The sequence below is a fragment of the Muntiacus reevesi genome, chromosome 1 (assembly GCF_963930625.1).
Source record: "Muntiacus reevesi chromosome 1, mMunRee1.1, whole genome shotgun sequence".
NCBI classification, from domain to species: domain Eukaryota; kingdom Metazoa; phylum Chordata; class Mammalia; order Artiodactyla; family Cervidae; genus Muntiacus; species Muntiacus reevesi.
In genome coordinates, this window is record NC_089249.1 from 281,732,012 (window position 1) to 281,751,239 (window position 19,228).

Genomic DNA, 19,228 nt, shown 5'->3' on the forward strand with positions numbered 1-19,228 from the left:
CCCAAAAATACACCCTCACACCCATAAATGCCTGCTGAGCAGAATTTGTTATTTCAGCGACAGGCCATAATAGGAACATGATTCACAAAAGGAAAAAAACAGGGCTCTGAAGCTGATGGTCAGCCTGTGATGACACAGGTTGACTTCTATAACTGGGCACTGTACGCCCAGTGCCTAGGGCCTACAGAGTGTTCACATTTATTATAGTAAAAGAAAACAGTAATAAAACCCACCCTTAATTATATCTGCTTTTATACCAGCACAGTGTTAGGATAGAACTTTCAATATTTTTCTTAAGGAAGAAAGAGTCAATGAAGACAAAAATGCCAGGGGTTACGCAAATCACTGTGGCTCTGATCAAAACCTCCTGGATTTCTGTGGGCCTCCCAGACATCGTGAACTCAACATAACCTCTCTCTCCTTCCCAGCATCTCTAGGAGTATTAATATGTCTCCGTCTTATATATGTAGATATTATAGGGCACAGAACTTAAGGAATCTTGATACAGAAAAGAGATCAGGAATTTAGGTGGCAATCACATCTCAGTGGGAATTCTGGTTTCTCCATTAACCAGCTATGTGATACTGAACAAGGTACAGCTCTCTCCAGGGCTAAGAGAGCTAGTTAAGATGTACACAAAGAGCCAGGCACAGAATAAGTAATAAACAGTGGCTATTAGTTTAATCATTATTATTGCTCAAGGTTAAATAGCTAATGGCTAAACCCAAATTCCAACCCAGGTCTGCAGCTGAAGGCTTTCCTTTTTGCAACCACGTTCCTCTTTAGATCTGTGCAACAGACAAGATGTTCCAAGAATTCTGGAGCTGCATGATTCAGTCTTTAAAAGAAAAAAAGAGGCCATCCTTCAATAAAATCAATCTATGCAAAATAGAAAAAAAAATTGTAAAGCCACAGTTAATAGTGCCACAGTCCTCTTTTTGCCTCTTACTACCAGGATCAGCAATGTGACCTGTTAATTTCAGCTCAGGAAAACGCAGGATGAGCTAATTGTTCACTAAAAATGCTTCCATCCACTAAAGAGGCTGCACTCCTTGATTTACTTCCAGCAGAACTTTCACGGGCCCCACCTTTACACAACGAGCTATACTTCTGACCCGTGTCATTTGGCCATTTCACTATTAATCAATCCAACTCTCTGTGGTTGTTTACAATATTTTGATTATATGACAAAGAGGTAGGATGTTTAATCAACCTCAACTCAGAATATTTGTAATACAAGTCTCTGTCCATAAATCTCTTTAACAATTTACAGTCACCCATAGCATCTCCTGGACTTCCAAGGCTGACTTTGTATGCCTTCGATGAGAACTTTAACAATGATTCAGCCCCTCTGAAAGTACATCAGAGGATCACAGAATCACACTTCTGAAGGTACTTGACAAGTCTATATAGCTATACAAATTACAATTTAAAGAGCTCTTTTCAGCTCCTGACTGCCATTGCAATTGAAGACACTTAATTCTAAAAGTTAAATCTCTGACAAGACCTCAAGAACAATGTGGGGGATATTCCATTTAGAGACAATTCTAATAATATGCCAAATTCTGCATTTGAATTTAAAAATCAAGGGCATCTGCATGAGAACAGACTCTATACCTTAATAAACTCATTTTCTTCTCTACTTATTTTCCCCTTGCAGGGATCTTCCTCTCTTCAGGATTATCTGAAATGATGATAAATTGGGGTGAACAACTGCAAAGCAAAAAGATGCACAATTCCCACACTACTTCACAGGAAAAAACAACAAACAAAATGAGAGGGAGACAGAGAAAAAACAACCACCAAATGCAAGCCCGCGCACACATTGTGTTGTACCACTCCATTAGCTGTGTTCACACAAGAGCTTGGCTATTTTGGTCAATTTGTTGTCTTTCAAACACTAGAAATCTCTGATCCTAAAATCAGCATGTTTGGAAAAAAAAAAAAAAATGAGCTTAGGGAATTTCCTGATCTCAGCACTGAGCCAGTATATTGAGAATAATTTTTACTGTAAATTTGTGCTTTGAGGTGAAACTGGAAAATGACTTGAAATGAGAAGTTTTTAAGATGTGTGTGTGTACAAAGCATAACAGCAAATGTAGCAAGATCTAGTTAAAGTTGAGCAATGCAGGCTGTGGACAACATTAGCCACCCCACACCCATGGAACTCAGATCCAACTCGGTTCTCCCCACAGCGTTCTCCTCAGCCAAAATTCCATTAATCGTTTCCAGTAACATACTATTTTTCACCTTGGAACACACTAATACAGGGTAAACGGCTTCATCCACAATCCTGAAAGGGGCTTTAGAAACAATTTCGTCTACCTCATTCCCCACTTGCTAAAGTTTCATTCCCCCTGTGATGGGATCCTGAGAGATTATTCATTATCATGGTCCTTTACTCCTGAGATGTAAGAAGGAATAACAAAGAGCAAAGAGACCCACTGTGTCTTTAGGGACAGTAACAGCCAGAAACAGTAGAAAATTCCACTAGTGGAGAGCACATCAAATATCTGATTAAGCTGCAGGCCAGAATTATACTTCAGTTCCGATGAAAAGTGTTTAAAATCAGTTTCAGAGTCATCTGCACTGGTGACCCGGGGCTGCTGGAGCCTGCACGGCCAGGTTCAAGGCTGAGATTGAATTTCCCCAGACAGTTCGCTACTGCAGACAATAACAGTTGCCACATTCAAGTTTCACATGTTATAACACCCTGTGATTTAGACTCAAGTTCCACTTGTGCAGCTGCCTGCCTTCCTGTGTAAATGGGAACAGAAAGCAGAGTTGAGGTCTCCAGTGCAGGGAACACAGATCCTTTTATGTCTTAAGAGACAAACATGTCCCACGACCTCCTGAGAACCAAGACTCCTGTATCACGCTAGGCAGCCAAAACATCTTCTATGCAGTACTTAGAAAGGGTGAGTTAGCGGCCTGTGTGGGGACTCCTCAGATCACCTCAGCTGAGATCAGTGCAAACAGAAGGGAATCAGAGACAGCAAGCACCTCAGCCCCATCCCATCAAAGAAAAGGAGAGCAAGAGCTGCTCTCTGTGTGGGCCTGGACAAACCCCAGCGCCCAAGTCTCATTCTAAGTAGACAGTTTAAGTTAACAAGTGGAAGATGAGTGCGTAAAAGATAGATTGAAGACCTATACAAAACAGCTGCTCTAATAGAATGATTCATTTACAAGTTCGTTACCACTATTTAATGACATGATTTTGATATGCTAACACACTCACCTCACCTAGTACCCAGCCTGGCATATAGCAGTTATTAAATAAATGTTGGTAGACTGAACAGACATTTTAAAACTACTTGTATTATAAATCCTTCAACATATCCACGTAAGAGTGAAGTTCATTTGAGACTGAGATTATGTCTGGTTCACTTGAGCGTATATAAACAGTATCACAAATAATAAATGACTTAGTAAGTGCTTGGAGACAGACTAGGCCCTTCTAAAGACTATACTTCTCAGAGTATAATATTTGGGAACATCATCATTGTCCAGATGATATTCCTTGCAGCTCACTTTTAAATATTTTTTTAAATTCTCATCCCATCCAAAATAATGAATGACTTAGAATGAAACCAAGCATAATTTCTAAAGAATTTATGATGATCTTGTACAGAAAAGTAAAAGTAAAAACAAATGTGCTCATGCTCTCTCCTTCTGTTCCTCTTCTACTCTCTGGCCAGATCGATGTCAATAAATTCCACATTCCATCTCAAACAACAGATGAATAGAAGATTAGTTTTTCAAGGAAACAGCTGTAAATAACTATAATCTAGTTGGTAGGATTCCCTTATGGCTCAAAAGGTTATAACAACAGGAGCCCTAAGTCTCCCGGATCAGAAATTTTAATTCCCTCCTATAGGGAAACGACGGGACATCTTCTAAAGTTCAAAAACAAGGTCACATGTATAACATTTATATATATATATATGAACTAGTAATAGAGAACTAGGATAAAGAATCTTAATCCTATCAAATTGAGGTACGCAAAGATCCAAAGTTCTCATAACCAAATATTCTCTGAGGAAAAAGTGAGAAGGTAGCTTAATATGAATTAGCAGCCTTTGTCCTAAGAGTGACCCTCCCCCTCTTCCTGAACCATAGCAGCCTAGAGAAGGTCCAAATAAATTTGGTTACATTTGGAGCAACTAAAAATGAAGTAGGGCTCATTTGTTTGGCTAAAAAATCTGGTTCAGACTGATGTACCTAAAAAAGGAAAATATAAAAATATCAGGGTTTACTGGCACAATAATAATTTGGCTGTAAAAATGTTAATTATGCACTACCATGGACCAGCCATTGGCAGGACAATGAGAATATCAGGTGTAAAATTTCCTCACTCTTGAGAGTCCCTTGGATTGGAAGGAGATCCAACCAGTCCATCCTAAAGGAGATCAGTCCTGGGTGTTCATTGGAAGGACTGATGCTGAGGCTGAAACTCCAATACTTTGGCCACCTCACGTGAAGAGCTGACTCACTGGAGAAGACCCTGATGCTGGGAGGCATTGGGGGCAGGAGGAGAAGGGGACGACAGAGGATGAGATGGCTGGATGGCATCACCGACTTGATGGACGTGAGTTTGGGTAAATTCCGGGAGTTGGTGATGGACAGGGAGGCCTGGCGTGCTGTGGTTCACGGGGTCGCAAAGAGTCGGACACGACTGAGTGACTGAACTGAACTCAATTTCCTCACTCAGGAAATGTGTACTTGCTTCTTCAGACACCTTTCCAGTGAATGAGAGTGTCGCTGGAAGAGCCTGTTGCTTGATAAGAACAAAGAGGGCCCTTTAGGATCGGACTCACCCCTTAAGCACCTGCTCTCTGAAGGAAGGGTGGCTCAGCGGTAAAGAATCCACCTGCAATTCAGGAGACACGGATTCAATCCCTGGGTCGGAAAGATCCCCTGGAGGAGGAAATGGCAACCCATTCCAGTATTCCTGCCTGGAAAATCCCATGCACAGAGGAGCCTGGTGGGCTACAGTCCATGTAAAGTAAAGTAAAGAGTCAGACACGACTGGGCACTAGAGCGCACAGTCTGAAGGCCAGCATGGGTCGTGCCGTGGCTGGAGAGCCAAGGCAGGTGGGCACAAGGGGCAGGGGTCCCGATAACGGAATGTCAGCACTGCCCTGGAAAGCCAGTCTGCATCTTCAAACACGGACATGCTGATGTGCTATTTCCAATGAGTACTTTATTTGGAAGAAGACAGCTCTTATCCAATTACAACAGAGGAGGCCTTTTATTTGATAAATTGAGTATTTTCATCCCTTTAACCACCAACTCTGGGAGACACCCACAGCAAACCAGATATGACGGACGCAGGTCAAACACAGGTAGGTTATCTGGTGACCTGTAGGCTTCACCTACACAGAGCAGAGATGAAGACCCTCCTCCTAGTCACAGGTCCAGAAGAGGATCCGTTGTGGATCCCCTCGGTGCCCATGGGGAACTGCTCATCCCTAGAGAAAGACCACACGCAAACACTCCCCAAGGTTCCAATTAGCTCCCAGGGAATGAGACCCAGGCTGCTCTGGGAATACCAGGATGTTCTCCACAGAATCAATCAGAACCCCCTTAGGAAGGTCTACAAAACAGAACTCTGTTCTTTAGAGACCAATGAAGTGGGCAGTAAGTCAACAAAACAGCTTGAGTTCTCCTCTGAAACAACCTTGAACTTTCAAGGTGACCAGAATTCAGTAGTCACCAGATTCACCTAAACTAATAGCCTCTAAACACCAAGGAGTTGGGCTCACCAGCATTTAACTTCTTCATCAGTATCCTTCCAGCAAAACTGGCTGCCCAGAATACAATCCTTTTAGAAAAAGAAGCACAGTCAAGGCACAGGCCAGGTGGTTGGCTGCAGGATCTTCCCCGAGAATGATATATTTCCTAAGTTTATTATTTAAGCTTTAGTAACCTTTAAATGCGGTAAATGAACATTTTTATATCAGATATTTGAGTCTTTCATCACCTTATGAATATTGTCAGTCTCTTAGTACGAAACTCAACCATTAAGACAGTCAGTGGGAGCAGTTAATGTCTGACTGGTTTAACTTCCCAGCTGACAGCATTTACTAATAGTTCTGCTGATGAGCAACTTGCTCTCCATTTTCAGAGTTGCTCTTGCTGTGGTATCTTATGTGAAGTTCCTCATTGGCAGTAAGTACTCAATACATCTTTGTGGAATAAATGAATGACCGAGTTGCCGTAGGACACTCTGAGGGTCCACATGAATAGTGTAAGAAGGGGTCTAACGCACTGCGGGTGCTCAGCTACCCTGAGGCATGAGCAGTCATCATAGTGATACATCTCCTGGTTATTCTACTGCAGGGAAAAAGGCCCATTGGACGGGAGAGGATCCCCTGGTTGGGGGGAAAAGTCATCCTCCAGTGGATGTGGGCAAAACAGACCAACGAATTGGGCAGGGCACGATTTGAAGAACAACTTCATGCAACATGAAATATGGATTCCCTGGTGGCTCAGACCGTAAAGAGTCTGCTTGCAATTCGGGAGACCCTGGTTCGACTCCTGGGTCAGAAAGAGCCCCTGGAGAAGGAAATGGCAACCCACTCCAGTACTCTTGCCTGAAGAATCCCATGGATGAAGGAGCCTAGCAGACCATGGCCCATGGGGTCACAAAAAGTCGGACACTGAGTAACTTCACTTTCTTCCTTTCTTTTCTTTCATGCAGTATCCATGGTAATAGGCAGTGAGTTCATTTTCCCTCCCTGCTTCTCATTTATAATAAGAACAACTGAATGGAAATTCTAAGTTAACATCTGTAAAATACAAAAGCCAAGGACCCGCTCACCAGGACCCAAGTCACTAGTCCATTCTTATCATATCACATAGCGGGCAAAATGGGGTACCTCCATTTCTTGTCATTTCTAGCAGCAAACACTTCAAAGCAAGGAGGGAAGCAGGTGTGGGATCTGGACAGATAAATGAGTCCGAAAGAGAGAATGATGACTCAGTCATCAAGTTAGGGTTCTGATAAATTCTAAATAACATTAGGCCATATGTATAGACAGGAAAATCTGTGAATAGCATCCTTTTGTACCTTAAAATTGCAAATAAGGAAACAGAATTTTTATAATGAACTAGGGATGAATCAAACAATGGGACACCAGATCAGATATTACATCTACTACCCAAGACAAGTGAAGTAACAAAGTACAAAAAAAAGTAGGGAGAAGATTTTATTGAGTTAGTCAATCCTTAAAATTAAATCCTCGAATATGGAAAAGATAATTCTCTTTCCATGCGAGACGTTGAAACAGTGCCATAGCAGAAATTATCCCTAAACGTTTCAGAACTGTGGTTAGAAGTTAAGTTACATAAGAACATCTGGATGGTGATAAATTAGTGGAAGATATTATATGGTATAAAATGAAATTACATTTTGGGGACAGTTTAGTTCACTGGTATGTTTAATGCTTTGGATAGCATGGTAAGTAAAACTGCTGAAATGAAGACTACTAGGTAAAGCAGACCACTCAAAGGGAAAAATCAAACTGACACCAAAACCCCCATCAAACTAATGCCGGAGCGGGTGTAGGTTTTCAAAGGTGACTTCTCATACCACCAAACTGAAAAATATTATGTTTACAACATTTTCCTTTGTTTCTGCATTCTTTCATTGACTAACGGGACTGCTCAAATTCAGGTATTTTTGTTTTTATTCAATCATGCTCAATTAAGAATCAAGCCTGCCTAAATAAAATGCACTACATAAAGATCTGCAATTACAAAAATAATTGCTCACAGTCATGGTTTTTAAAGGCAGTTCATACCTAGAAATCAGGAAAAGTAGGCTAGCCTTTCCTACATGGAATGAAACGAAAGACAATAAACAAACACATCTCCACCCCCAATTAGGGTTATTGAGTAGACAACTCAAAGAGCAGACCTCATAAACCCATCTTTAGAAAGAACAGCTAAAAGCAGGAGATCGAGGAAAGACTTAGGACCATGAATAAACAGAACTAAAAGTGTAGGACAGACAGCGCCACCCACGCGTCCAGACTCAGGAGAAGGTACCTTGGTGCTTGTATTTTAGTCATCCCTGGGGTATTTTTACTTGCTGACTTTTTTTTACTACCTCTCTCCCCAAAATAATTATTATCCATTAACATATACATTTTAAGTGCAGGGAGTGGTTTAAATGTGGTTTTCAATTTTATGATAAAGTCAATGGGAAAACTGCTCCAATGGCCTAGTATGTATAGAATTGCACCCATCTTAAAGGGCTTCCCTGGTAGCTCAGTTGGTAAAGAATCTGCCTGCAAAGCAGGAGACCCGGGTTCGATTCCTGGGTTGGGAAGATCCCCTGGAGAAGGGAATGGCAACCCACTCCAGTGTTCTTGCCTGGAGGATCCCATGGACAGAGGAGCCTGGTGGGCTACAGTCCACGGGGTCATAAGAGTCGGACGCGACTTAGAGACCAAACCACCACCACCACCTCCCATCTTAAAGGAACGGCCTCCTCTATGAAGAAAGCCTCAGCTCAGAAGGGAAACCAGGAGCGCGCCTTCAAACATTAGTTAGTTTAAGGAAAGAATTCAGGATAAAAACTAGAAACAACTTGGTCTCCAGAGGTTTTTTAGTTTTTAAGCATATCAATGCACTACCAAAGAACACCACAGAGTCTATTTTTGGAGTAAAGAAATGCTTTTCAGATAGGTCTAGGTGTCATCTTACATGGATATAGAGGAACCAGCCTGAGTCTTTCTTATGGAATCTCCCCAGGCCTGTATGTCAATGTAGGCTGAATGGATACACCAACTCTCTTAGAGATTCCATTTATTTTCACCTGTATCTTAGCAAAATGTAGAGGGCAAGGGAAAATAAGGGGATGTAAGGTTAGAATTCTAAGTAAATCCTAATGGCGGTCAAGAGCCACTTAAATAAGTAAATATGTATGAAACAGAAAACTGCTTGATTCACAGGCTTAACCAAATCAGGCATTTTTCTTCTCTGCCTGTCCCCATCTTCTCCTCCTTTTGATGGAAAATTAGGGAAGTAGTAAAAGTGGAAGCCTCTTGGCCTCCAAAGAAACCTGCAAGTTATTTCAGGACTCTCTGAAGACTTCTTGACCTACTTGTATGCTAGGAAAAAAAGGATGGGGAGGAAAAGTGGCAGAAATAATGTGTCAGGTTTTTAGAGGTATGGAAATCAGGCATTTACACGTGAAACTCTACATGTAACTGTGATTATGCTCTGTGCCACTAAGACAATGTCATCACTTCTCTGTCTTTGTCACCTTCAATTTTCAGATACGACGAAGGCTCCTCTCCTCTGCGGTAGCCACTCCTTAAAGAGCAGGAAGACAATCCAGGCAGCAGAGAGGCTAAGAGACCTGCACAGCCTCCGTGCGCCACACCAACAATCGCAGGCAGCAGGATGCTCGGCATCGGGCTGCAAACCGACTTGCACAAGAGAAAAAGTGATGGAAGCCAGACAAACCGGGGGGGCCACGTGACTCGCCACGTGCAAGGAGGAAACTACAACCTCGCAGTGACCTTCTTTGGCTCTCGCAAAAACTCCTTTAAAAATATGAGTTGGCAAGAAGTTAGACAAGCCAAACCCCAGTTTGGGAAGACTATTCACATTCTCCTTGCTGCTTACGTGGTTGGAATGAGTCTTCAAAACAACCAGATTTTATTTTTATTAAAAACCAACAAGACAACAGCAGCAGCCACTAGGCCTCTTGGCACGTGGCTGCATGGTTAGAACACAGAAACTGGGGGGCCCATTCTGGTTCCCCCCTCCCACTCACTGTATCCTCACTCCCTGGGAGAGGATGTGCTGAGATTTTTCTTTTCTTCAAGTGATGTTCGTTGCCTGTTTATCTCTGCACTGCCACTAATCTGCCTTGAAATTGGCTGATTCCACCCAAGCCAAGGGAAGCGAGCTTCATCAGGCCATCCTTGTTCATAGACCAGTTTATGCTCTATAGCCAAGAGATTATTAAAAACTATATATGACATGCATACACTTTAAAATGACTCAACTTGGGGACGATAACTGTGTCGTATCTGCATTTCATTGCTTGTGTTGTAGGAAGGGGCAAGCTAGCATTACAAACCTGAATGAAAATTTTTCCTAAATATATTATCTCCATAAGAAACATTTAGCAACTGTTAGTGCCCTGGAGACAAAGGCTAAGAGGAAAAGAAATGTGCTCAATAGAATGTAGAGAGGGATGGGGAGAGAGAGAGGAAAAAGCCTCATTTAAATGATCAAGCTGAGCATTAACCACAAGGAGAGAAAAACAAATGTTCTATGTTTTGCACAAACATCAATTACGTCTAGTAATTTAGCTGATTCCTCTCACTGAACAGGTGCTCTGGCTGCAGTGCATAGTGAAGAGCATGCACACCACTCCAGCTCCTATGCAAGGTACCAAAGGTCCTCCGCTTGCTCGAAAAAAGACTTCCAACATTCCAGCGCTGTTGACAGTCTTCCCCGAACCCCCACCAGGCGTGTGGCACCGTGAGAGTGAAACTTAGTCTGGGGACAGCCAACAGACTGGCCACTTCAAGAGGCTGGAAATTTGGGGCAAAGAGAATAAACTCAAAGAGAAATTATGCAGATGGTCATGGATGTAGGTGGGCACGTGAAGCCAACTGAATTATGCCTGACAAGGAGGAGCAGGACGAATGAATTAAGTCTACAGAGAGCCACAAACTAAATATAAGCAACAGATTTAACTTTCTCATAGACTAAGTCCCACACTGCTTAAAGGACCAGAATCAATCCTTTGAGTTCAATTCCCAGATCTCCTTTTATTCAGATTGCAAAAAGCAAAGTGACTGGAATACCTAAAATAAGGAAGGAGGGAAAAGATAAAATCAAGGGCTCTGCTAATATCCAATTGAGTTATGGAGGCGCCAAAGAATGAAAACTAATTATAAACATAGACACACACACACACACACACACACACACACACATCAGTAAAGAGAATGAGTGCTCTTTTCCATAGTAAATATTTAAAAACTGTGGAATGAAGCTGAACTTGATGAGGTTTCCTCTGCAAAGAAGTTTATCTCCCAAATGGGACTTGAAAAGGAGGTAATTTGCCTCTTCGTTCTTTTGTCACCATTGTTTGTTTTGTTATTTTTTTTAAAGTCCAGAAGACATCCTGTTTTAACCCTTTTTGTTTCCTTTCTCCCCTGGTTACTGAGGTTGATCCCCGAAGAGGAGACGGTCTCTGTGGAAGCAATCATCTCAGGCACTGAAGCGTCTGTCTGCTTGAGTGTTCCCCCTTGCTAAGGCAACTTCAATGACTTGGGTTGGTCTCTCTGCTTACACTTCCAATTTCCTAAATTTACCCCCCTGCAAACCTTGCAAGGAAAAGAATTCCTCCATGCTCCTGCCTTCTCTTGACAACGGGTTGCTACATGACCTTGTCTTATGTAGATATATGACCACGTTTATGCAGGATTGGAGAACACAGCGACCCATCTTCCACGCCCTGGCTCCATGAGCGCCCTGCACACAGCCCGTTACCCACCTCACGCTCCAGCAGGGAAGAGGCAGCCTCAGAGGCGGCCCCAAAACGCGGGAGTGAGTGCTAACTTTGGCCCTTATTAGAAATGGCCATCTTGGATAGACAAACCAGGCTTCTTTACCTTGGTGGTTTCCTGACCTGTGCACCAAGAACGTTGGCTACCAAAGCGATTAAGAGGATGAATGTAATGACTAAGGAAGACAGTCCAGAGTTCCACAAAAATTGCTAAAGAAACAGGCATAACTCAGGTCTCCTATGGTGGTAGTTCCTTCCTATATTCTAACCTCTACCCTCCAAACCACAATCCTAGGAGGAATAACATTCTTGAAATACTTCCAAACGAGTTCCATCCAGAGGGAGCAGAATTTATAGCTCTGTGTCAAATGTCAGTGATCTGGGATCTCCAGTCACCGGCATGAATTTATCTTAAAAGTAAATGGCATGCATCACGCATAAGGCAAGATTCTCACGTGCTCCAGAGCCATAAGCTCAGACCAAGCTCACTGCAACCACAACTGCTTTCAGAAACTGTGCTGAAAAATAATGTGACCAGAACTCATTTAGACAGTCACTCAGATAGTTTATGTGCCCATATTTATGAGCATTTTTCACACCAATAATCATAGATGCTTGTAACCAGTTTGGGTCTTCATGTAAAAATTTTAACAGTTGTGTGGGTGGGTCAAGAGGGGAGTGTATGTGTGAAATGAATCTATCATTGTACATATTTTATTACCATCTGCTGTTTCAATGATTTTTAATTACCTAACATGCAATTCTCAGTGCTGAGAATATATTTAAAAGTAGGCTACCCCACTCAAGTACTTTCCACATATTTGGGGCTGGGTAGGGAGCAGGGAACAGAGCCACAAAACATCAGAGGTCACAAAAATTCTCAGCCCGCATACCAGCTTTACTTGGCCAGCACAGAATATTTTTTTTAAATAATACTTGAAGTCGGTGTTGAATTGACCTAAAAATCGAGATTATTAGTTTGTCATAAAAATACGTTAACATCTGGCAACACCATCATATTAATATTCATGTCCAGCCACAGAGCTAAGGCAGAGCGTGTGCTCTCCGGATGACCAGTCGCACTTCTTTCCCCAGCACACCATCTTCCGCACTTACTTGTATAACCCTCTTGGCCTCTATTGGCAACTGAGTTTTCAGACACCTGGTGGAGCGCAAAGAGCTTAACACCTGTAAAGATCTCCTGAATGCATCAATGAAGGATCAAACTTTACCAAAACGCCAGAGTAGACAGACAAGCCCGACATATGTCCCAGCCTATTTCTCAAAGCAGTTACTTTCACTACTGTTAATGTCATAGACAGAGTAAATGCTGGCTTCCAACATTTAAAAAATCATTCGCGTAGAGAGACCTTCAATTATACAAACGTTCAATCTTCAGTCAGTCACAGTACACATTCGGTACACAAGTCTGACCAAGAAGTCAATCAATGAATGTAAACCCAGCCCTTGTTTTTGAACAAAGCTAAGTCAAATAATACATGGTTATTTGTAACACAGATTTTAAAGACACTGTGAATTCTCTCACTTCTTTTTTTTAAGCTGGAAAATCTGACCACACACAAAGAATTATTTAAAATGTACCTTGAGTACAGGAAAGGAGGCAAACCAACGATATGACTTCTCTTAGATGGCTTTAAACTCTAAACTCCGTGGAGGTCAGGGGACCCCCACTCAGAATACGCCTACCAAAAGGCTGTAGAGGCAGAACCCCTGTAGAAGGGAAGGACCTCAGAGAGGAGACAAGGCCTTTTCAATGCAGACGCATCAGCATAGGCCAGCAGTAGGTGCTGAGAAGCAGTCTACAGCTAGGGAGGTGAAGTGACATCTCTGGCTGTGATGAAACCATCATGCTTTCTAATGCCTTCACCGAAACAAGCCGGGGAGCCCTCCGCCGTTTTTTTCTGTGAATGAGTTCAGCCTATAAGCCACAGTGCAGACGGGAATAAACAGAGCTTCTTTGACTCATTTTTCTGAGTAGCCACAAGAAAAAGAATCAATGAAGCAAAATCTGTCAAATTTAACATTTCAGGAAACCAGCAGTGAAAAACAATACAAGAGAAGTGAGAAACTGACCCCCAGAAGAAGCTGCAGCACGTGACCTCTGTTCACGCCCCTTACTAGCAGTTTCAGTGCAAATTCCTTGTTGTCCAAGGATGTACGTTGGCACCAGGTTTGAAAGAGCTCTGAGAGCGGCTGAGGGACCCTGACTGGGGCAAGAGGTTCAGCAGATGTATCTACGTGGCACTGCCCGCTGTCAATCATCCATCCACGACTGTCAAAGCAAGGCCAGACTGTTCTAGAAGGCTGTGCCTCGTCCTAGCAGAGAACCGGACTTCAGCATTGAACCGTTCGGTGGCTGTGCATCAGAACACATCTGTTCCCTCTGGAAGCAGGGATTCCCAGCCAGTTTCTAGCCTGCTCGAGGACTCTGAAGGGGTCGAGAAGGCTGAGGCTTCAGTGGGGAAACCACCCAGCTTCTGACTCAAAACCCCCCTTACCCTGCAGTTCTCAGGCGCACCCACTTAGTGAGACAGCTGGTCAACCTTTGGGCCCAGGCGCTCCTGTTCGGGCTGCGCATTAGAATCCCCTGGAGAGACAGTAAACCCACCACCACCCCGGCCTCACCTGACGCCCACCACATCGGACTCTCCAACGGTGGGGTCCCAGCACGCCCTCCCCAGCCCCAAGGGGGTTCTAAACCTGCAGCCGGTGTTGAGAACCACAGATCTAGGAGACGTAAATGGGAAAAAAAAAAACAGAACCAGGAAGACGATGCTGAGTGAAAGGCAGGCTGCTGCTGTAAAAGGATCCCCCCTCATCAAGTAATTACAAACGTACCCTAGGTCTCCCAGGACAGCTCACAGCTAATCCCTCTCCCGACCCAGCCAGCACCCTCTTTCCGCCTGAATATCCTTTAGTTATTTATAATCCAGTGGTGTTATTGTTAAGTTACTAAACTAGAATTATATTCTGCCTAGTAGAGAGCCCTTGTTTCTTAAAAAAAAAAAGTATTTGTTTTAGTAAAAAAGGATCAGGCAGAACAGGTATGTGCTTGTGCTCTCGCTGCTTTTCATTAGTGGCCCTTGGAAAAATTAAACTTGAATGGAAAAGGGGCGTCTTGTTTCAAATCACGCTGGCAGCTCGGGTGTATCTGCCTTGTTGCTGCCACCTGCTTCACCTGTGCTCCAAGTGGCAGCGTTGGTGACAGTGTCCAAGATCCTGAGGCTCTTTTTATCAAAGACCAACTTGGAAGGTCAGGCGGATTGCTAAAGATGATGCCTACTGACACTCATTTGTCATTGCCTTCTAAACCATGAGACTGGATGAGTCAGCAGCGCCACCCCAGGCTGACAATGAGGGGTGGGCCTGAAAAAGCAGGGGACCCAGAAAGGCAAGGGAAGCGGGAAGGTGGGCGGGGGCAGGAGGGGAGAGGGGGAGAGGAGCAGAAAGGAAAAAATGAGCTCGGTGACTGCAGGGTGTGACGGCGCAGGGCTGGGATAACCGAGCCAGCGGCCGTGATCACCACCATCCCCAGGCCAAACACAGAGGCTCAGAGATGGAACTTTTTTCAAAAGCTAATTTTTTTAACAGCAAAACCCCAGTTAATAAAATGTTCCAGTAATCCCCTACCATCAAATTTTACTCTGTTTGTGGTATGGAACTTCATTTATTCATATTTTTAGCTACGCAGTCAGGGCCTGCTCGCTTCCAGCCGGCCCCCTCGCCCAGCACCCCCGGCCGGGCCCTGCTGGGGGCCGTGGGCAGCAGTGACCCCCGGGCTCCGCTGCAGACGCCGGAGCGCCCCCCTGAAAGGAGGAGAACACAAAGGGACGGGCCACGAATCGGATTCCCACTCGCAGAGGCCGCTGGGGGCTCTCCCTGGCTCCTTCGGTGACCTGGATACCAAAGGAGACCCGCCGGGCGGCGGCTGCATGGGCGCACCCTTGCTTTCAGCAGTGGATCTCGTATCACATGGTTTAATTTGTGTGATCTGGGGTGGGTGGATGGATGACAAGCAGCAGCAAAGCGGAATCCAAGAAAACATGGAAAAAGAAGGAAGCGGAGTTACCCGTCCCCACTTTAGTAGCCAAAGAAGTACATTATAAAAACCAAGATTGAACCTTTGGTTTTTAAAAAAAAAAAAAATTTTTTAACTTTGATTACACAGTTGGATTGGTTTGTGAATATGGTAATAAGTATAACCTTTAGAGTGGAAGGCCGGATGAGCAGATGGAACCTCATTAATAGTGAAAAACTATTAATCTTCCTAAGAGGAAGAAAAGTCAGTCCTTCTTTACGAAGGAATTTCTCTGTACAGTGTAATAAAAGGCAGAATGCACTACACAACTGGGGGCTCATTATGAAATGGATATGCCTGATCAAAGCCTGGACCAGACCCTAATAATCACAATCACCGCACTCTATCATAAAAAGCTTAACTATACCATTAACATGAAGATCAGCTGTTAGTATCTCCATGTACCCTTTTAAACTCATCATTCAATAAATACCCTGTACAGAAAAAGAAGCGGTAACTCATTCTGGGGAAGACGCAGAGAAAATAAAATTACTATGAGCTCCACTCCCTCAAAAACTGTAAAATTTATTCAGAGAAGGGCTCACTTCTGAGTACCCTAGCCCCTGCAGGGCCACAAGTCACCACGCCCCTCAGCATGGACAGGACAGCACCAGGATCAAACGCAGAAGATTCTGGACGAGACAGCCTGAAATGTGAGTCCCGGCTTTGCCCCTGCTAGCGGTGTATGTATCATGTGCAAGATAATTATGCCTTCCAATCCTCAATTCCCTAATCTCTAAAATGAGGATACATTATACCCCATAAATGTTACCTAGCAAGAGAAAATGGTACATCAACCTTAAAAAGTAAAAGTGGGTGAAAGGGCAGTCACATTTCCAGGTGGAAATAAGCAAAAAGACGTACACTGCTGGGAGGTGATCATCACAAGACGCCAAATATTTATTTTTCTTAAGTTGCCTAGGCAAAAATATTTCCTGCTTTCTACTTCTGCTTGTCAAATCAAGACTGAAAAATAAAACTCAAGGGTAAGAAGTAAAGCTACGATTTTATTAATACTTAAAAACTATTTTGTTAGAAGAAAACATGATTTTCCTAGTATAAAGTGATAACAGATGTCTTTCCTTCTTTTTATTAACTTATCAATAATAATTTTGATCATTTGGAAGAGAGCCCAATCTCTGGCCTCAAAGCGTTCAGAAAGTTATTCAACTTGTAAAACTGAAATTTCTCTAAGTGCCAGCAATAGAATATATGTAACTAGCAGGTTACGTCCATACCACACCACCCTCCCCTGTCTGGAGTGGACAAGAGAAAATACTGAGGACTCTTGCTGTCACCAGAGATTTTATATTCTGAGGAAACCAGCACAAAGTAAGTCTCAAAGTGAAATCTCACCGGCACTTCACTAAGACAGATCAATCAAAAATTGGATCAGTGACAGCAAGACGCCAAGACCCAAAAACCTAGCTCTGCCACTTATTAATTCAATGGCCTTGAGTAAGTCATTTAACTTCTCCGAACTTATTTTGTCACCTGTAAATTAAGATTGATAACACTTCTTAAACTGGTGCAGTGATTAAATGAAATACAGTTAAACAGCCAGACACATTAAAAAAAAAACTGTTTTAGAAGATAGCTCATTATTATAAAATTTGATTTAATATATTTTTTTAAACACCCACCAAAAAAGTTTATACAATAACAGGAATGAATGCTACTATTTTAATCCCTTTAAAGCCTAACATTAACTGTCAAAGTGAAATCATACCCTGTATAATATATACACACACATAGCATAAAGTATTCAGGAGAAGACAAAGACAGACAGCGTACACACACAGCCTTGTCTTGGTCAAATTTGGTTTTCTATCAGACAACCTAACAAATTCCAATGTAAGCTTCAACCCAGCCAACATTACTTGGAAATGGATTCATCTTCTGCAAAATTATTTCCTTCCACTGGCACTGACCCATCACCACAAACATCATTTAGTTTTTTTTCCGAGTGCTGAATTAGTAGCTGGATGCAAGAGCTGAGGAACATCTTGAAACCCAGCCATATTGTATCACACAGAATATAGCTTGGAAAAATATGACTTTTCACAAACAAAAAACTTGGCTAGAGAAGAGGGGAAGGGAAGATTAAAACAAAATATCTCCAAGTAAAAAGTGTAGAAAAGGAATTGAAAGAAAAACACTGAGAATTAAGTGTACTCGAGTCTTCTGCATTGTTGCTGCTTCCAGGAGATGCATTTTGAATATAACAAGATGAATTTCAACAGACCATGAACCGGAGATTTTCAACATGATAAAGGGGAAGCGATATATATTCAATTTTTACAAGCACTGAGTGAGCAGAAAACTGAAAATTCTTCAGCTGCTGATAATGTGTTGATAGAAGTGCATCCCCCAACAGAATTCCTAATGAACTGCCAGGAAAAAAAAAGAGAGAGAGAGAGAGAAGTATTTAACAAACTAGAGAGACCAAACGATCACACGACGGTAATGTGGATCCCTAACAATTTCCAGAGTCATTTTCCTATTTTTGAAAGAGAAAATCTTTAAAGACCATTTGAACGATTTTTTTTAACTATTTCTAATAACGCTTGAGAGTCTTCAAAGACAAGAGAAGCTCATAAAGTAAAACGTGTAGGAGATACCACAGAACATCTCCCATTTCTGCTACCGAATGAGCTTCTCGCAAACCCCATGGTGGTGTTTCCCAGGCCTTACACTATGCCTCTCTCGGTAACAGAGGGAAGATGCAGGGCTTTTACTCACTCACATTGTACAGATGAGATTCCTCTGTGAATTACTTAGCTCAGAGGAGGGGAGTACCTTCCCTTACCCGAGTCTTGCCCTGGTCTCTGCCTTATTTTTAACATCTTATCCATAGTGACTGGCTCTGACACCAAACTGAGCGGGATACTAAACACTCCAAAAGGACAGATGGTAAGCAGTAAACTGAATTTATCCATGAATAGAGGACATTACATTCTGGGAAAACTAGTTATGCTTAAATATAGAAATAGCAAGATTCATAATGACCCACAGACTCTCTGTATGACGAGGAATACAAGGAAAATGAAAAACCGGAGAATAAAACCGAATTATTCACTTGAGAAGTTTACAGCCTTTCCTTTGGGAGGCTAGGGATTATAAATGCACCCACAAAGCAGCTTCTGAACCCTTGAATACCTAGAGAGCAACATATAAAAGGTCTATAAAAGTGAGAATTCAGAATCAGAGTTATGAACCCACCCTGACCAGTCTATTATAACACTAATTTGTTGCTCATCCAGTTACATTTAAATTCTCAGTTCTTAAACTGTAATAGAACACTTTTCATTCCTTTTCTCTAAAGTAGCCAATAATCTAATTAAAATTTTAATATTTCATTGCATGGCAAAATACCACAAAGTTTAACTCTTTAACTCATATGAATGTAGAGGGCTTATGTCTTTTAGCTTAATCCTCTGACTTAAAGGTGCCCAAAGAATTAGGCATAAATTAGGTTCAAATGAAACACCAGGACTCTGAATTGGGGGCATCCTGAAGCTCAAGACATTGTCTTCCTATTTAGTAAGCATTGTGGATATATTAAACCAGATTTTAAAAATCATGTT

The 19,228-nt window shown here is 42.5% G+C and overlaps 1 protein-coding gene and 1 non-coding gene across 3 annotated transcripts in view; one reads left to right on the plus strand and one right to left on the minus strand.

Moving 5' to 3' along the window:
- Positions 1-19,228, minus strand: part of EFNA5 (ephrin A5) — a 284,983-nt gene that overhangs the window by 199,657 nt on the left and 66,098 nt on the right. The gene's annotated exons all lie outside the window — the stretch shown is intronic.
- Positions 8,264-8,335, plus strand: TRNAC-GCA (transfer RNA cysteine (anticodon GCA)). Its single transcript has one exon. It is a non-coding gene; the product is annotated as a tRNA-Cys (tRNA).